Source organism: Hypanus sabinus, chromosome 20, assembly GCF_030144855.1.
Source record: "Hypanus sabinus isolate sHypSab1 chromosome 20, sHypSab1.hap1, whole genome shotgun sequence".
In the NCBI taxonomy this organism is placed as follows: Eukaryota; Metazoa; Chordata; class Chondrichthyes; order Myliobatiformes; family Dasyatidae; genus Hypanus; species Hypanus sabinus.
The window spans coordinates 26,475,216-26,493,497 of NC_082725.1; positions in this window are offsets into that span (position 1 = coordinate 26,475,216).

The window sequence follows — 18,282 nt, forward strand, 5'->3', positions numbered from 1 at the left end:
TTTGAAGTGCAGTCGCTATTGCAGTAAAGATGAATTCTCTTCCCAACACTTTCCAGTGGAGTGTTTTTTTTCCCAACCTTCTGCATTCAAAACTAATTTGAACATTCTCTTGTTTCATTTTAAAGTTGACACCCACAAGTTATTCTTTTACCTGACAGAGGCAACGGTTTATTTCCACTTCTGGCATCACTATTATAATCTTCTGGCTGCAGTAATCACTGACTCTATTGCAACATTTTAATGAGATTCAAAACTATGTCATTATAATCAAATTACAGTAACCTTAAGAGGAACATTTAAATGATCAAATTAGCATATTTGAAATTGAAAGCCAGTTGTCCATTGAAAGGTTTGAAGCCACCATTAAGATAGTTTAGTCAATTAATAGATGAATATTATGGAGTCAGAGAGACATAGGAAACAAGTACTTCTCTCATTTTGTTGTCATTCAAGCACTAATTTTTATACAAATTTCACCCCCCACCACCACCAAGTCCTACTACAAATCTACACAGCAGAGACAATCTTCAGTGGCAAATTAGCATACCAATTTTGCTGAGATCTTTGGATTTAAAGGCAGCTATATGTTTTGAGGTTTAACTGCTACAACCAAACCAGCAGAAATGAGTTTTGCACATATTGTGAAAATAATGCAGGAACATTTGAATGGCTGTCGGATGTGAGAGAAATTGTATATTTAATATTTAAGTAACTTTAGAGTAATTTTGTGTGTATAAAAGAAGGAAGTAGACAGTGTAGCTCCTGACTCCCTTGTTTTACTTTGAATTGATTTAATGTTTTGAAGTTACAAAACCTAACAGTGACTATGAGGTATTTTTAAAATGAAGCTGAGATGGCTCAGGCCAGTTGAAATGCAGTGAGGCATTTGAGTAAAATAAAGCCCAGTGGGTTAAAAAAAAGCGTAGCACATACAAAGACAGTTTTTTTTTAAAAAATAGCATGGCAATGAAAGGCAGATATGATTGATTTTTTTTAAAAGACAGGAGACAAAAGAAATTAATGGGTTCATAAACAGTGAGAACAAGGTGATAATAATCATAAATAAAAGAGCAGAAATGGCTGGCTGCATTGGAAAGATTGACACGTTTGATTACACGATGGGTAACTGTCTCATGCAGACTGAGCTAATTGAACAGTATTTTGAAGCAAGCAAAATAGCCAATGAGAAACAAGTACCAATTTTGCTGAGTTCATTGGGTTTAAGGGCAACTGTATGCTTTGAGGTTCAACTGCTAGAACCAAACCATCAGAATTGAGCTTTGCTGATAATGTGAAAATAATGTAGGAACATTTGGAACTGAAGCCATTGTTGATTGCTGAATGCTTTAGGTTTCATAAGCAGAATCAAAAGGAAGGGCTATCCACTTCTGCATAAGAGCCTGAATTGAAGAGATTTTCTCAGTATTGTCAGCTCAGTGATGAGCTTAATGATGCACTTAGAGATAGTTTAACTTGGGAAATTTACAAGAAAGCATTTGAAAGTGTTTCCTCACTGCAGTAAAGTTCATATTTAAAAGAGCAGTTGAAAACTCTGCAATGGAAACAACAGGCAGAGACATAACTTGAGTTGCAGCCAAGAATAAAAGTGAGCATGACCAAAATTGCAATGTCTAAACAGAAACTGGCCTGAATGAACAAATTGTTTTAACATTGTGACAGGGGCTCACATATACCAGACCAATATGGACTTAAGAGCAAAACTTGCAGAAAATGCAACACTCATACAAACAGCATGTTGGTCAGACAAAAATGTATGGACTGCAAAGGGAAGAGAAAAAAAATAAGTTGCAGTTTCAAAAGGAACATTAATCTAAATGCTGTTCATGAAAAATCTGAAAAAGATGAGAGCCACAGTGCTGTGTAGCCTTGAGATTTACAATGTGGAAAGTAACAGTACACAAGCAATATGGCTTACACCAGAAGTGAACGGCAAATTAATTATAATAGAATTGAACACTGGTTCATTTGTTTCAGTTATTCCACAAAATGAGTTTGAACAGCATTACACTGAAGCCTGCAGACATCCAACTTATTCTGGAGAAAAAAATAAATCCTGGGGGAAGTGCATTCAAAACAATGAAATGCAACAACCAGCTAGTCTCTTTGATGTGGCCTAATGTGGTAAATTAGGAGGAACAACATTGTGAGGGTGTTACTGGTTGAGCCAACTACCCAGTTACCATTTGTATGCCACATCCCCTGCAACATGCCCAACTCAAAGCGAATTAAGTACTGGATGGTGTGTATGCTGTGTAGGCATGAACTATTGACCAACAGATGGAAACAAGTGTTGCTGCCAATGCCTGTGTCTCTGTTTGGAAAGCATGTTGGATCAAAGAAGAGCAATATTGCTCAAAGGAATCATGAAAGTGACAAAAGCAGTTGTCTGACTATAACAATTTTGGTAGGCATCATAACTGAGAAAGCTTGTAATATGTAAATCAGGTAGTTACTTGTGAAATGAGGCTTGGTTTTAAGCTGGAAGAGCTGCAGCAAAGTTGCAAGCATTCTGTTTTTATGAGTGTGTAAAAAAAAACAAAATCTACTCTGCATGCATTAAGCTAATAGCATGTACTTCAAATGAAAGGTAAAAAGCTGTGTGTAAAAGTAGTTGCAAAGACCAAAACCCAATTGGATGAATGGAAGGTCAAAAAGGAAGGAGTCAATCGAGATAAGAAAGCAGAGGAATTGCCTGATGACTATGTGGGTGAGAAAACAAAGAGGAGAGATCTAATTGTAAAGGGAGCGATCAAACAATTAATAACAGTATACTTCTGTGAACTATATATATATTCACAAGACAAATATACACATCCCAGAAAGAAGAAAACAGAAAGAGAGAAAGACAAAAAGTCTTTTGTTGAAAATGAGAGAAGAGATTGAGAGAAAGAATGTGAGTACAAAAGAGAAGGGTGTGAAAGAGTGAAGGAATGTGAGAAAGAAAAAGAGAGAAAGAACTCTGGACCAGGAGTGAAGCAAGGATTGAAGAGAGAAAAGCCAAGAAAAGGAGATGAAAGGTGCCCATTGCCATCAGAAGTACTTCCTGCCATCCCAGAATCACCTCCTACAATCACCACAGGAGGGGCCCCAGAATCTGAGATTGTGTCACGGACACAAGTCATACCTGCCAAGCAGAACAGTCCTCCTTGTCAGGAAATATGTTAGCCCTCAAGAGTAAGAACTCCTGCACAGTGATTATCGCTTTATGCTTTCATTTTTCTTCAACCAAGGCCTTAATATCTCTTGAAATCCAAGGTTCCCTAATCCTGTTGTCTTTATCCTTTATTCTGACAGGCATATATAAGCTTTGTATTCTCAAAATTTCACCTTTGAAGGCCTCCCACTTACTATGTATACCTTTGCCAGAAAACAGCCCGGCCCATTCCACACTTATCAAAACCTTTCCGATATCATTAAAATTAGCCTCTCTCTTATTTAGAATTTCAACCCGTGGACCACACAGTTATGTTTTTATCATATTTATTTTGAAACTAATGGCATTATTATCATTCAATGCAGTGTTCCCCTAAACAAACTTATATCTCCTAAGAGGAGATCATGTATTGTCCATTCTCTCTTTGGTATTTCTGTTACTGATTAAGGAAATTTTCCTGAACACATTTGATAAACTTTAACCCATCTAGCCTTTTACAGTATGGGGGTCCCAGTCAATATGCGGAAAGTTAAAATCACCTACTATAACAACCTTGTTTCTTGCAGCAGTCTGTGCTCTCTCCACAAATTTGTTCCTCTAAATCCCTCATAATGTTGTGTGGTCTATGATTAACATGGTCATCCCATTCTTATTCCTTAGATCCACCCATAATGTCTCGCTAGAAAATTCTCCAGTCTATCCTGATGGAGCACAGCTGTGACATTTTCCATAACTAGTAACACCACACCTCCCTGAGTAATCCCTCCTGCTCTGTCACATCTAAAACCATAGAACCCCAGAATACTGAGCTGGTAGTTCTGTCCTCCTTGCAACTTAGTCTAATGGATATCCGCAATATCATAATTCCATGTTTCGATCCGTACCCTGAAATCACGAACAAGATAAAATCTGCAGATGCTGAAAACCAAAGCAATACTCAGTGGGTCAGGTAGCATGCATGTGAAAGACATTACAGCCGATGTTTCGATCTAAAACCTTTCATTGTCCTATTGAAGGGTCTTGTCCAGAAATGTCACCTGCTTACTCTTTTCCATAGATGCTGTCTGGCCTGCTGAGTTCCTCCCGCATTTTGTGCGAAATGCCTTGAAATTATATGCCTTTCCTACACTGCTTCTTGCATTGAAATATACACAGCTCAGAGATTAGTCGCATCATGCTCAATCTTTTAATTTCTGGCACTATGATTCCCATTCCCCTGCAACTCTAGTTCTGTAATTCACCCCCCCACTCCTGCCCCACCACTCCCTTGCTGCACTGCTAACCCTATCTGCAAGGATATTAGTCCGCCACCAGTTCAGGTGCAAACGGTCTCTTCTGTAAGGTCCCACCTTCTCTGAAAGGGAGCTCAATGATCGAAGTATCTAATGCCCTCTGTCCTGCACCAACTCCTTTACCATGGTTTAAAAAGTGTTATCATATTATTTCTGGCCTCACTAGCAGGTGGCATCAGGGAGCAACCCTGGAGTCTCTGTCCTTTAAATTATCACTTAGCTCTCTGAACTCTCTTTGCAGAACCCTCTCACTTTTACTACCTATGTTACTGGTACCTACATGGACTACAACCTCTGGCTGCTCGCCTTCCCACTTAAGAATACTAAGGGCTCAATTTGAGAAGTCCCAGACCCTGGCACTCAGGAGGCAACATACTGCTTGGGAATCTCGTTCTTATTCACAGAACCTCCTTTCTGTTCCCTTAACTAATCAATACCCTGACACCACAGCTCACCTCTTCTACCCTCTTCCCTTCTGAGTCACAGGCCCAGATCCAATGGAACTATTTGCCAGATTACACTAGTCCCAGGCATTAGGTCTGTATCATTCTCTGATTTGTCTATTGACCCTAAGACATAATTAGGGCATTTAGCTCATTAAGTCTCTTCACAGTTCGTTCATTACATTCTCCTGCTTTCTCTCCATAACCTTTGATGTCCTTAATAATCAATATAATCAATAATAAATACCAACCTCCACATTACATATATCCAACAACTTTGCCTCCACAGCCATTTGTGGCAACAGCTTCCACAGATTCACTCCTCTCTGGCTAAATAAATTTCTCTTCATCTCTGGTCTAAGTGGACATCCTTGTATTCTGGGGCCATGTTCCCTCTAGACTCACCCACTATTGGAACATCCCCTCCAATCCACTCTATCTAGGTATTTCAATATTCAGCAGGTTTCAATGAAATCACCCCTCATTCTTCTAAACTCCAGCTCACACAGGCCTGGAGCCATCAAACACTTCTCATATATTAACATTTTCATTCCTGGGAACATTATCATGAACTTCTTCTGGACTGTTTCCAATGCCAGCAGGCACTTTCTTAGGTATGAGCCAAAAAAAAAATGCTTATAATACTCCAAAGGTAGTCTAAAAAAATCCCTTATAATGCCTCAGCAGTAGATCCTTGCTTTAATATTCTAGTCCTCTTGAAATGAATACCGGTGACTAGGACTCCTAAATTCATTTGCACCTGTAATTTCTGACTTCACTCCCAGCTTAGAATGTGGTTGATTCCTTCTAGCAAAATCTCTGACCATGCTCTTCCCGACACTGTATTCCATCTGCTACTTCTTTACTTCTGCAGACTCACTGCTTCCTGAACCCTACCTGCACCCCCCACTCTGTCCATCCCTTTATCTCCCCACTCTCTCCCCCTTGTTATTCCAACCCCCAAATCTGACCCAAAGGCAGTAAATATCCATCATTTCTCAAAGTTGAGGACTGGTACTTTTTCTAACTTTCTCAAAACATTCCCACATTCCTAAAGGAGACCATTTTGACTTACACCCACCATTTTGTGACATACACATTTGCATACACCAAGGATAAATAGATATGACTTCTAGCAAATTTAAGTCTTTCCTGACATGATTGTTTTACTTGTAAGCATCTGCTACAATCTACTTTCACTAGATTCTTTCTTACACTATCGAAATCAACCTTCGAATTCAAGGTGTTAATTTAAGGACAAAATCAATTCCTTTCAATACCTTTGTGGAAATTAGTTCATCATGTACGTGGCTGACAGAAGCCAAATCATAGGGCCTGTTAAAGCAAAGTCTTTTGATGCTTTCTTCTCCTTTCCGCTCCACTGACTCCCCTCTGCAATGTTGAGTGAGTTTCACAGAATTCATAAAATGCGAGATCCAGCTAACCCTTCTCTGCAATTCACTGATGATTCAATCAATTTCGACAAATGATTAATTTAGTGTAAATTTAATCAGTAACTTGAGTAAAGACTTCGTCAGACTCCCAAACTTGTGATTTCTGACACTTTGAAGGATAAAGCGCATCTGTGAACCCTACATTAAAACATAATAACCAGCAACATACACAGTGCACACAATACTTCTTTGAGAAGTGTATGATGTGCTTGCTGCATTTGACTGGATATTGTTAAAAGTTGCTATTTCTAGATTGCTGTGGTGATGCGTAGTGGCTTCTGGTGTTCCAGATGGGTAGCCTGTGAAATAATGTGAACTCCTACTCCAGGGAGTGACAGATGCTGAGGTTTGACAAGCTGCTTCTCAGGAGGTTGTTCCTGATCCGTTTCATTGTAAGAGATTAACTCAGTAAATATCAAGGATCTTCAATATGGTCATCTTCATATTCTACTAGTTACATTTCAGAAGAATCATAGATTTACTGCTGTATCTAGCATGATCCCAAAGTAAAAATATGACAGACTTTAAAAGCCACAGAAATATGGGCAGAGAGCATACAATGAAGCCAGAGCTAGTGGGAAGATAGAGGATTGGGGAGCTTTTAAAACTTGCTGGAAGAAACTAAGAAGGTCATCTGGAAGGAAAAGATGAATTATGAGAGGAAGCTGGCGACTAATATCAAAGAAGATTTTAAGTTTTTTTTAAGTATATTAAAGGGTAAAAGAGAGTCGAGGGTAGATGTAGGAGCAATACAAAATGACACTGGATATATTGTAATGAGAGAACCAGAGATGGCACGAGGAACTGAATGCATATTATGCATCAGACTTCATAGTGGAAGATGTTTGCAGCATACAGTACCAGACATTCAAGAGTGTCAGGGAAGTGAAGTTTGTGCAGTGAAAATCATGACTGAGAAGAAGCTCAAGAAGCTTAAAGTCTGAGGGTGGGTAAATCTCCTGGACCTGATGGAATGCACCCTTAGGATGTGAAGGAAGTAGCTGGAGAAATTGCGGAGGCATTAACAGTGATCTTTTAAGAATTGATAGATTCTGGCATTATACTGGATGACTGGAAAATTGCAAATGTTACACCGCTATTTAAGAAGGGTAGGAAACAGCAGAAAGGAAACTATTGACTTGTTAGCCTGACATCAGTGGTTGGGAAGTTGTTGGAATTGATTGTTAGGGATGAGATTATGGAATACCCAGAGGCAAGTGACAAGATAGGCCAAAGCCAGCATGGTTTCCTGAAAGGAAAATCCTGCCTAAGAAAACTACTGCATTTCTTTGAGGACCTTACAAGCTGAGTAGACAAAGTAGTTGCAGTAGACGTGGTGTACTTGGATTTTCAGAAGGCCTTTGTCAAGGTGCCACACATCAGGCTGCTCAGCAAGATAAGAGCCCATAGAATTACAGGGAAGTTACTAGTGTGGGTAGAGCATTGGCCAGTTGGCAGAAAACAGAGAGTGGGAATAAAGGGATCCTATTCTTGCTGGCTGCCGGTTACCAGTGGAGTTCCACAGAGCTTGGTGTTGGGAACACTGCTTTTTATGATGTATGTCAATGACTTGGACCACCGTATTAATGGATTTGTGGCTAATTTCGATGATGATGCAAAGATAGATGGAGGAGCCGGTAGTGTTGAGGAAACAGAGAGCCTGCAGAGAGACTTAGATAGTTTAGGTGAATGGGCAAAGAAGTGGCAAATGAAATACAATGTTGGAAAGTGTATGGTCAAGCACTTTGGTGGAAGAAATAAATGGGCAGACTATTATTTAGATGGAGAAAGAATTCAAAATGCAAGGGGACTTGGGAATCCTTGTGCAAGATACTCTAAAGGTTAACCTCCAGTTTGAGTCCATTGTGAAGAAGGTGAATCCAATGTTGGCATTCATTTCTAGAATTATAGAATATAAGAGCAGGGATATGATGTTGAGGCTCTATAAGGCACTCGTGAGACCACACTTGGAGTATTGTGTGCAGTTTTGGGCTCCTTATTTTAGAAAGGGCACGCTGATACTGGAGAGGGTTCAGAGAAGATTCTCGAGAATGATTCCAGGAATGAAAGGGTTACTGTATGAGGAACATCTGGCAGCTCTTGTGCTGTATTCCCTGGAGTTCAGGAGAAAGAGAGGGGGTCTCATAGAAACATTCCAAATGTTAAAAGGCATGAACAGATTAGATATGGCAAAGTTATATCCCATGGTAGGGGATTCTAGGACAAGAGGGCACGCCTTCAGGATTGAAGGACAGCCTTTGAGAACTGAGATGCGGAGAAACTAATTTAGTCAGAGGGTGGTAAATCTGTAGAATTTGTTGCCTTAAGCGACTGTGGAGGCCAATTCATTGGGTGTAGTTGAGGCAGAGATCGACAGGTTCTTGATTATCCAGGGCATCAAAGGGTATGGGGAGAAGGCAGGGGAGTGGGGGTGACTGGAAGAATTGGATCAGCCGATGATTAAATAGTGGAGCAGACTCGATGGGCTGAATGGCCTACTTCTGCTCCGATATCTTATGGTCTAATATGGCACTGTGCAATCAAACTGCTCAGGCTCCTGAAATCTGATTTCTGAATAGTTCTGTTGTGTTCTACGATGACAATCATTGAGATATGTTCATCACAGGATTCATGAAAAAGCAGCTTAGTTTAGGAGATGCACGTAACTAGTTTATGCTGTGGCAAGGGGTCCATCCACATATGTGCCCAATATGGATACATTGCATCAGACGTTACTGTGTAGGACCACCATTACCAGCTTCAGCTGCATGTAAAGATGAGTCATTCTTCTAGAAGGAAATGATCCAGATATCATGACAAATAGTCCTCTGTTATCGGATGTGATTCAACTGTAGAATTCTCACTACTGAGTCAAAACGTTACAGGTTCAACTTTCACAACGGAAATATTAACATAAAAACCTAATCTAACAGTCTAGTGCAGTACTAACGGACTACGGTACTGATTTAGGTGCTGCCTTGATCTTGGGATGTTAAGCTAATCTGCTCCTCAGGCTTGATGGAAACCACCCCCTTTGTAATATTTAGGAGAAATTCAAGGTAGTTATTTTTACCAGTCCTACTCTATTTTAATCATTTCCAAAATAGATTACATGTCTATTTTCAGAAATTAGAACTTATTGTGTATAATTAAGCTGGTATATTTCCCACATTACAAAAGTAACTGTTCCCCAAAGGCAACTTATAGAGATTTGGGACAGTGTTGTAACAGCAGGAATAGGGGTGCAAGTCTTTCTTACACTCTAAAAGATAAAACTGGGTAGAATTCTGCTGTACTTTTTAACTGGGAGGTGAACTTCAAGGGAAGAGTCTCAATGGTGTTAAACTATTCTGAAAATGCATTAATTAATTCCTTGATGCAATATAAAGAATAGAATGGAAACTGTTATTGATATTCCCTGCTTGATTTTAGGACGGCATCTGTTGCATAGGTTGTTTTTGTGTCAAGAAATATTAATTAGAATCTAGTAGAACAAAATGAGTTCTATAAAAAGGCTGGATATACGTCATATAGTTACTTAACATCTTCCTCCAAGAAGCGCGACTTCAAATTTAATTCCAAGGAAAATCCAAATTTTTACCTCCTCAGATTAGAAAGACTATTTGAAGAAATATTCCAGTGCAGAGATTCTCAAATGTTTTTTTCTACGTTCCACTTTATAGGAATTTGATTGTCCTTATAATTTGATTACATAATCTAATTATTAATGCTGAATAAAAAATACATTTTTAGAAATATTCCTTCTTTCTACTGTTTCCATTGCTTCTCTGTCCCCTCAAACCAGCATACTGAGCCACTTCTCCACCTCCAGAATTCCTATTGCCCCACCCTTGCTCCCATCATTGATAACATTGACACAGTAGTATGTTCCCTAGGAGAACATCAGGCCTTGAAATCGTCCCCTATCAGCACAACTGTGATTAGAAGTTCACGCATTGGTAAAACTGAGGTACAATGAAAACTTGCATGAGCTTGAAATCTTTGTATTTATGGGTTTTTGAGAAATAGGTAAAGTTTGACTTAGACAAATGAAGGTGTGGCTTGGACCTTTTTTCTCAAACATTAAGGTACATAAATTTGACATTGAGTACTTGCTTCAGCAAAACTGTCCCACTTATATAACTGCAGAGATTGCAGTATTCTCTGCCTGTCTTATATCAGCTGTCTTTTCTGATTAAAGGTTTTATTGTTCATTGTCTTCCACAACAGCTTGCATTCCCTACTCAGTGGAATAACCATTGAAGTGATTGATTGTGTCAGTAGCTCTCATTCATGGTGCACACATCTTATATTCAATTTATTCATATGTTTTGGAGATCTTACCATTGATTTGCTTTTGACTGGCACAAGACAGCAAAGAGAAATGTACATTCAAGTTTTACTACCTCTAAATATATGTTGAAATGAGCAATCATTTGGAGCACTGATGAAGTATTTCAGTCACATATTATAAATAATACCAAAAATTGATCCTGTTATCTTTGTTTTGAAGTAGGAAAATGCTCTGGCTAATTCAGTCACAGTTAAAATGTGACAGCAGTCTTAAAAGTGAGGGGGTGAGTTAGATAACGGTTAAGATGCCAACAAAAGGTTTTGCCTACAACAAGCCTCCGGTGAAACTTGCCTGTGGTTTTCAGGCCCTCCGTTCTTAAAATGACATTCTGAATACAAGAAGCTATCATTTTATTTAACATAAAGGGAAATAAAGTAAGGAATATCAATTTTGTTCTCCATTTTGTAATTAATCAGTAGTCAGACTACTGCTTTCCTTAATAAATGTGCATAACTTGACTTGGATTTACACAACACAATTTCTACATTTGCAGGTAATACAAATCTTGGAAATGTAGTGAGCTGTGAAGCAGATAGTAATTGACCTCAGGTTGGTGGAATGAACAGACAAATGGTAAGAAAGCCAAAAGGAAAGTGCTATATATCACGTAGGAGACTAAACAGAGGTTATATAACTGTAAGGCACAGTTCTAAAAGAGGTACTGGAACTAAGCTGTGGTGGCATATGTGTATGATTCATTGAAAGTTGCAACGTAAGTTGAAAATCTGGTTAAAAATACTAAAGCAATCCTTGCTTCCAAAAAGAGCTCAAGAGCAAGTAAGTCAAATGAACCTTCATAAAATATTTAGTCACATCTAAAATATAATGTCCATTTTGGATGGATGTAAAAATGCAGAAGCGATTTACAAGAATGAACTCAGACCCAAGAGAGTTCAGTTATACGGTCAGACTAGGATGACTGAGTTTGTTCTTTGTACAGCAAACAGAATTGAAAGAAAGAGAAAATGCAGAAAGTGTGGATCTGAAATAAACACAAAAAATGTGAAAATACTCAGCAGATCAAGCAGCATTTGTGGAAAGAATCTCAGAGTTAAGCACTCAGGTCTGAGACACTGAATGAACTGGGAAAGAAAGATAAAAATAGACAATTTTAAGTTGCAGAGAAGGTGGCAAAAAGGAATAGATTAAACAAAGGAGATACCTGTGGATGGTGAAATCATTGAATGGGAAGCTTTCTTTACTGTATCTTGGTACATGTGACAATAATAAATCTATACCAATACCATTGTGGCATTTAGATGGTGATCATGCTTCTCTGTATCTGTTATGTATTACTAATTGCGAGGCTTAGAATTTGTCCACAGTCTTGAAGTGAAAAACAGAAACACAAGAGAACGTGCAAATATTGGACATTCAAAACAATACACATAAAATGCTGGAGGAACTCAGCAGGTCAGGCAGCATCTATGGAAATGAATGAACAGTCAGGGCTGAAATGGAAGGGGCAAGATGCCAGAATAAAAAAAAGAGTGGGGAGAGAGGAAGGAGGCTTGCTGGAAGGTGAAGCGAAGTGGGTGGGGAAGGTAATGGGCTGGAGAAGAGGGAATCTGACAGGAGAGGAGAATGGACCATAAGGGAAAGGGAAGGAGCAAGGAACCCAAAAGGAAGTGATAAGCAATTGAGAAGAGGTAAAAGACAGAGAGGGAAATGGAAGAAGAGGGTAAGGGGAGGGGGAAAATATTTATCAAAAGAAGGAATAGATATTCATGCCATCAGTATGGAGGCTACATAGATGGAATATAAACTGCTGCTCCCCCACCCTGAGGCACAAGAGGAAGCCATGGACCAACATGTCAGAACAGGAATGGGAATTGTAATTAGAATGTTTTGCCACAATGAAGTTCTGCTTTTGGCAGATAGAGCAGATGTGCTCGACAAAGTGGTCCACAAATTAATGACGGGTTTCAGCAATGAAGAGGAGGCTGCATCGTGAGCACCGGACAAAATATTTATATATATATAGAGAGAGAGAGAGAGAGAGGGAAAGAGAATAAAATAAAGATATGGTGATAGGATCCCTTTGGAGATGGCGGTAATGTTGGAGTGGTGTGTTGATGGCGGAGGCTCATGGGGTAGTAGTTAAAGACTTGAGGAATTCTATCACTGTTAAGGCACTGGGAAGATGGGTGACCGTGGATGATCAGGAAATAGAGAAAATGTAGGTAAGGGCAGCAGAAATAACAGAGGAAGAGAAATCTGTTCTGATACCTTAAAAAGGAGGCTGCATCCTGGGAACAGATGCAGTGGAGGCAAAGGAACTGAGTAAAGCGAATAACATTTTTACGGGAGATAGGGTGGGAAGAGGTATAGTCAAGATAACCATGGGAATTGGTTGGTTGTTGCTACAGATGCTGCTGGAAGATATCGAATGGAGATGGGCCAAATAATGTAAAGTAACACGAGGAAACATTTTTTTATGTAGCCAATGGCAGGAATCTGGAATGCAGTGTAGAGAAAGATTCAACCATGCATTTCCAAAGGGAATCAGATTAGAATTAGAGAGAGAAAATTTAATGTGCAGTGCATGCCTGTAGGAAGAGTGCTAGAAAGTGGAAACAGGATTTCAGCTCACCCAGCATGAACACAATGGGCTAACTAGCTTCCTTGCAGTCTGGAAGCAAATTTGCAGAATGAAATGTAACACAGTGGACTTTTCTTCCTATTTTATAGTGAAGTGAAAACTGGACATGGGCTGGAATAGATAAGCAACTTCACGTGTCCATTGTTAAAACTTCAACCTATCTCACCCATATCACCACCTGCTTTGAGGTAAAACTTCCAACTAGCAGCATTGTTAAGCAAAAGCTTTTCAGGCAGCAGCTCAGAAAATATTTTGCTCCATTTCTAGTTTATTTTCTGGGTTCAGTGCTGCAAGTGTGTGATTTTCTAATTAGCTTCCTCATTGAGTCCTGGTAACTGAGGAAGGCCACTAGAAAATTACATACTTACAGTTTAGAACCCTAATTATTGAGAGAGTCTATCAGATGACATACTACTCATGTAACTCTCCCTGTTGATCACAGCACGGGGATGAAGCCTTGAAGTTTTGCCTCTTCACCACTGTTGTAAGCAATTGGAAACTTAGGAATCGGCTCAAAAGAGTAAAAGTTGTTCTCAATGGACAACCAACATGGAGAGTATAAAATTCAGAGAAAACCTGGGTTTTACAGTATACAAACCCACTAATTAATGATATAGAGTCCATAAATTTTGCCTATTTCAGATAGAAATACTAGAACGAAGTATGGACTTCATATCAAAGAGGTAGAGATTAAAACTGACTGGAAAATTAAGTTATAAGTAGCAAGAATTTTGATTGGTGAAGCCAGATAAACAGGGATAGTCAGATGTTGTAAATATACTTCTCACAGCTATTAGCTTTTAGTAACATTATCTATTTGTACTTATCTATTTAACTCACATTAATACTGGCATGGCTGCAATTTTTATTATACTTGGAATCAATTTCCATTTATCACACTTAAAATCAATAGCTGGAATATGCAGTAAGAAATTGAACTAGATAGTGCCCTTAAGACATTTGTGTTAATGTTTCTACTCAACAACCTCCAATTGGAAACTTACATAGACCTGAATAATTATCTTTGTTTCTTTCCTTGGATTGACTGCCTTGGTTGCTGGGTGCAAACACCAATTTTAATTTGGATCTCATATTTCCAGCTCCTGCAGTATTTTCTTATTGTAAGATTAAATTGGACTTGGAACTCCACACTTCTCAATGAAAGGAAGTTTGGCTGAGGCCCAGTATTACTCAGACCTCTCCAAAATCAATTGTTCCATTTGTCCCTCATTTATCCTCTTCTTCGTTCTTGCATCTTTTTCTTGGGTGAGAAAACAAATCAAAAAAGTTATCTTTCTAATGATGTGAAAGGCTTTCTTGATGCAATGTCAAAGAAAAGGGGACTAATCTCTGTTTTTCAAAAACTTTTCAACTAGTCCTTATCACATTGGTATTGGTGGGATCTTGCCAGGTAGGCATTGTTTTCTGCAATATGGCAGTGATTACAATAATTGCCTCCAAAGCTTTTTAAGCTTTCTAAAAAGATTTTTAAAAAGGAAGTTTATAAATACAGGTGTTTTTTCTTTCTTTCTGTTTAATCTTTTTAACCTCACTCTGATCCTTATTGGATGGGCCCTTTCTATTAACTTATACACCTTCAAGGACCAATAATAGACTCACTGCTGGTATTTTGGGAAAATGGTAAAAGAAACAAAATTCTGGAGGCATAGAACATGGAGTCAAACCATTTGATCTATCAAGTCTATGATGGCTTTCAAACAACAACATATACTAACGCAAGCAAATCTTATTTTATTCTCTCTATTTCCTCACCCTGTTCCTATCACTCATCCACACATGAGGGAAGGCTTACAGTGGCCAATTAATCTCAAAACCTGCACATCTTCAGGGCATAATTACTAGTTAAGTGTATGGACATTTAAAACTGAGATGCAGAGAAACTAAAGAAAAATTTCACAGTTTTATACTGATTAAAAAAAATGAACCTTCAGACCTTTGAAGATGGAGACACAAGAGGCTGCAGATGCGGGAATCTGAAGCAACATACAAAATGCTGGAAGAATTCAGCAGGCTGGACAGCATCAATAGAGGGAAATAGACAGTCAACATTTCCGGTTAATTTATTGGCACAAGAGGTGAAGCCTGGAGCAAATCAGATATCAGAGCTATCACAGGGCCCTGTAGATCAGGGCCCAATGATCCACACCTGCTCCACTTTTCATATTCACGTGCTTTCTCTATTCAAACTTCATTTCCAGGTGTTTCCAACATTTTTTTTAATGACAATGACCCCTACCATTAACCAAGGGGTCAGTAGACCTCAGGATAGGTACGCCTGATGTAAACTGAGGCTGACATGTAGTAACCAAATGCATACCACCAATTCATTAAGTTCTTTTTTCAAGGGCTTCTAAGTGACAATATTTTTGATTATTAACATTTCCGAATGTTTTGAAACAAAAGGAACCTGTTTTGTCATAGCATTGTGAACACGTTGGCTCCAAGGATGGCCAAGAAATGCAGAGAAGCAGAGAAGAAAAAAATGTGATTAAATGAGTAAATCACATCTCTCTCACAAAATTGTTTGCACAGCTTGTACATTTCACAGAGCCCTGATTCTCATAGGTCCTGCTGGGCTGACATACATCTGATCAGTTTCTGGGATTATGGATAATACACTATGCCCTGTACAGCCACCCATACAGAAACAGATGATCAATCTTCCTCCAGGTCTTGTTGCATACGTCCTCTTCCCCACCTTTTGTCCCCTTGATTTTCTCTCACTATATATTGTCTCTGGTTTAATGATAAACAAAATATTCAGTGTGACTGGATTTTTACAAATTTTCAATATTGTAAATAAGACCATAATTAGGCAATTTGGCCCAGCATGTCTGCTCTGCAATTTCATCATAGCTGATCCATTTTCCCTCTCGGCCCATATCTTCTGCCTTCTCCCTTCGTGCCCTGACTAATCAAAAATCTTTTACCCCTTGCCTTAAATGTACTCAATCACTTGGTCTCCATAGCTGCCCATGACAAAAAATTCCTGAGACTCACCACCTCTGGCTAAATACATTGAACAGATAACTTCAATCTATCAGTGAATATATATTCAGTAATTGAGAAGACTGTTTGATAAGAGTAATGCAGTAATTAATTGCTAATGATAACTTGGCACTACCGACTGGCTGCATTACATTTCAGAAGGTCTTCTAATGAGGTAGGATCATTATCATTGTTTCATGTTTTGCCAGCAGTTATCCTTCATACAGCTTTTAGGTTGCTTTCCGGCCGGCTGAAATATAGAAATAGTTTTAGATGTCGTTCCTCTTTCTTTGGATATGTTGTAAATATGAAAGGGAATTCAATTTTAGATTCATTTTGCCTCATAAATGCTTTTCTGTTTTTTTTATATCACTAATGCAGCCTGGGCCAAAAGTTCAGATTTGATCTTACTCTTTGGAGTGTTTACTGATCTCAATTGACGCACTGTTACTAAGTCAAGCATATTGTGTTAGTGAAGATAAAATCAGCTGTCCTTTCTGCTTAAGATCACTATCACTAACTCCTGCTCATAGACATAAGTTTTAAAAAAAGACATATTATTTGTCTTTTTCAAATTCAAGATATTTCGTGACAATTTACAGTCATTGAAGTTTTTTGAAGCAGAGTAGTTGTTATGATGTATCAAACATGGCAGTCAATTTGTGTACACTTTCCAAAAAACAGCTATCTGATAAATGATTTTGTTCATTAATTTACAGATAAGTAATGGCCATGACTTGAAGGAAAATCAGCCCTTGGTTGAAAGAATACCAGTGAATCATCTGCATTCACTAGAAAAGGCAGTGTCATTTATTATTTCATCCAAAGAGTAATGTCAGTAACTGTTGCAATCATTTAATATCGAGTATTAGGCTGAATTTTATACCAGAGGACTTAAAACAAAGCTCTTCTATCACAAAGTTGAGAGTCATTTCAACTAAGCAACAACCAAACATCACAGTTCCACTGATCACTTAAATCAGGCTTCAATGTTTGAGCAAACTGAAAATCCTGGGTCCATTTTCTGGAGCCAAGTATTATAGCCACCTTTAAGGGGAAACCAGTTAAGCATATGATGAAGAAAAGAACAGGAGATAATGTTGATAAGGCTGCATAAGGTAGGATGGCTGGAAGTTTGAATGGGAGTACAAACACTAGCATGGTCATTTGGGTTGACTTGCTTGTGTCTGTGCTGCAGGCTTATTTAAATTGTTTGTAGTGTTAACTTTACCTGAGGCTGTTCAAATTAAATCCAGGCATACAACAAGAAACTTGCCCATGGTTAACGTGCAGTTGCTGGTGGCTACTTACTGTATTCCAATTCTGAAATTCTGTTCTGTTGAAGTCAATGAATTTCAGAACTATGCAACAAGCATCTTTGCATCTATAGGCACTGACAACTGTTACTCCTGTGAGTTCCTTGAAAAGCTGTTTGTAGCAAAAAGATGAGTATCATGTGCTTTAAGTTAACTTATGAGGAATAACTATCTGAATATGATCCCAGTCAGGGATTTTATTTTCCCTCCACTTGTCTGTTGTTCCCCTGATGCACCATCAATAACTCTCAGAGACGGGAGGCAAAGGATAGGCTTTTATTAGCTGCAAAAGTGACCACAACATCTTGGAGACTGAGGGAGGAGCAGTGCCTCCAATCACCTTTATACAGGGGTCTGTGGGAGGAGCCACAGGAGCAGTCAGCAGAGGGGCGTGTCCAGACAGGTATAGATAGTTTACCACATTCACCCCTCCCTTTGTTTGAAAAGAGAGTCACCACGGGGCGAAGTTTCTCACAAGTATATTTACAGGTTAAGTCTATCAGGTGGTCGAATCTGTCACTGCGATCTACGTAGCACCGGTGGTGATTGTACCGGTGATGGTGGTTGTCACTTGAGGTGTCAGCCCATTAGGCGTCAGTAATCCCTCATGCGTGTGTGAGGCGCCCGGTATGGGAGT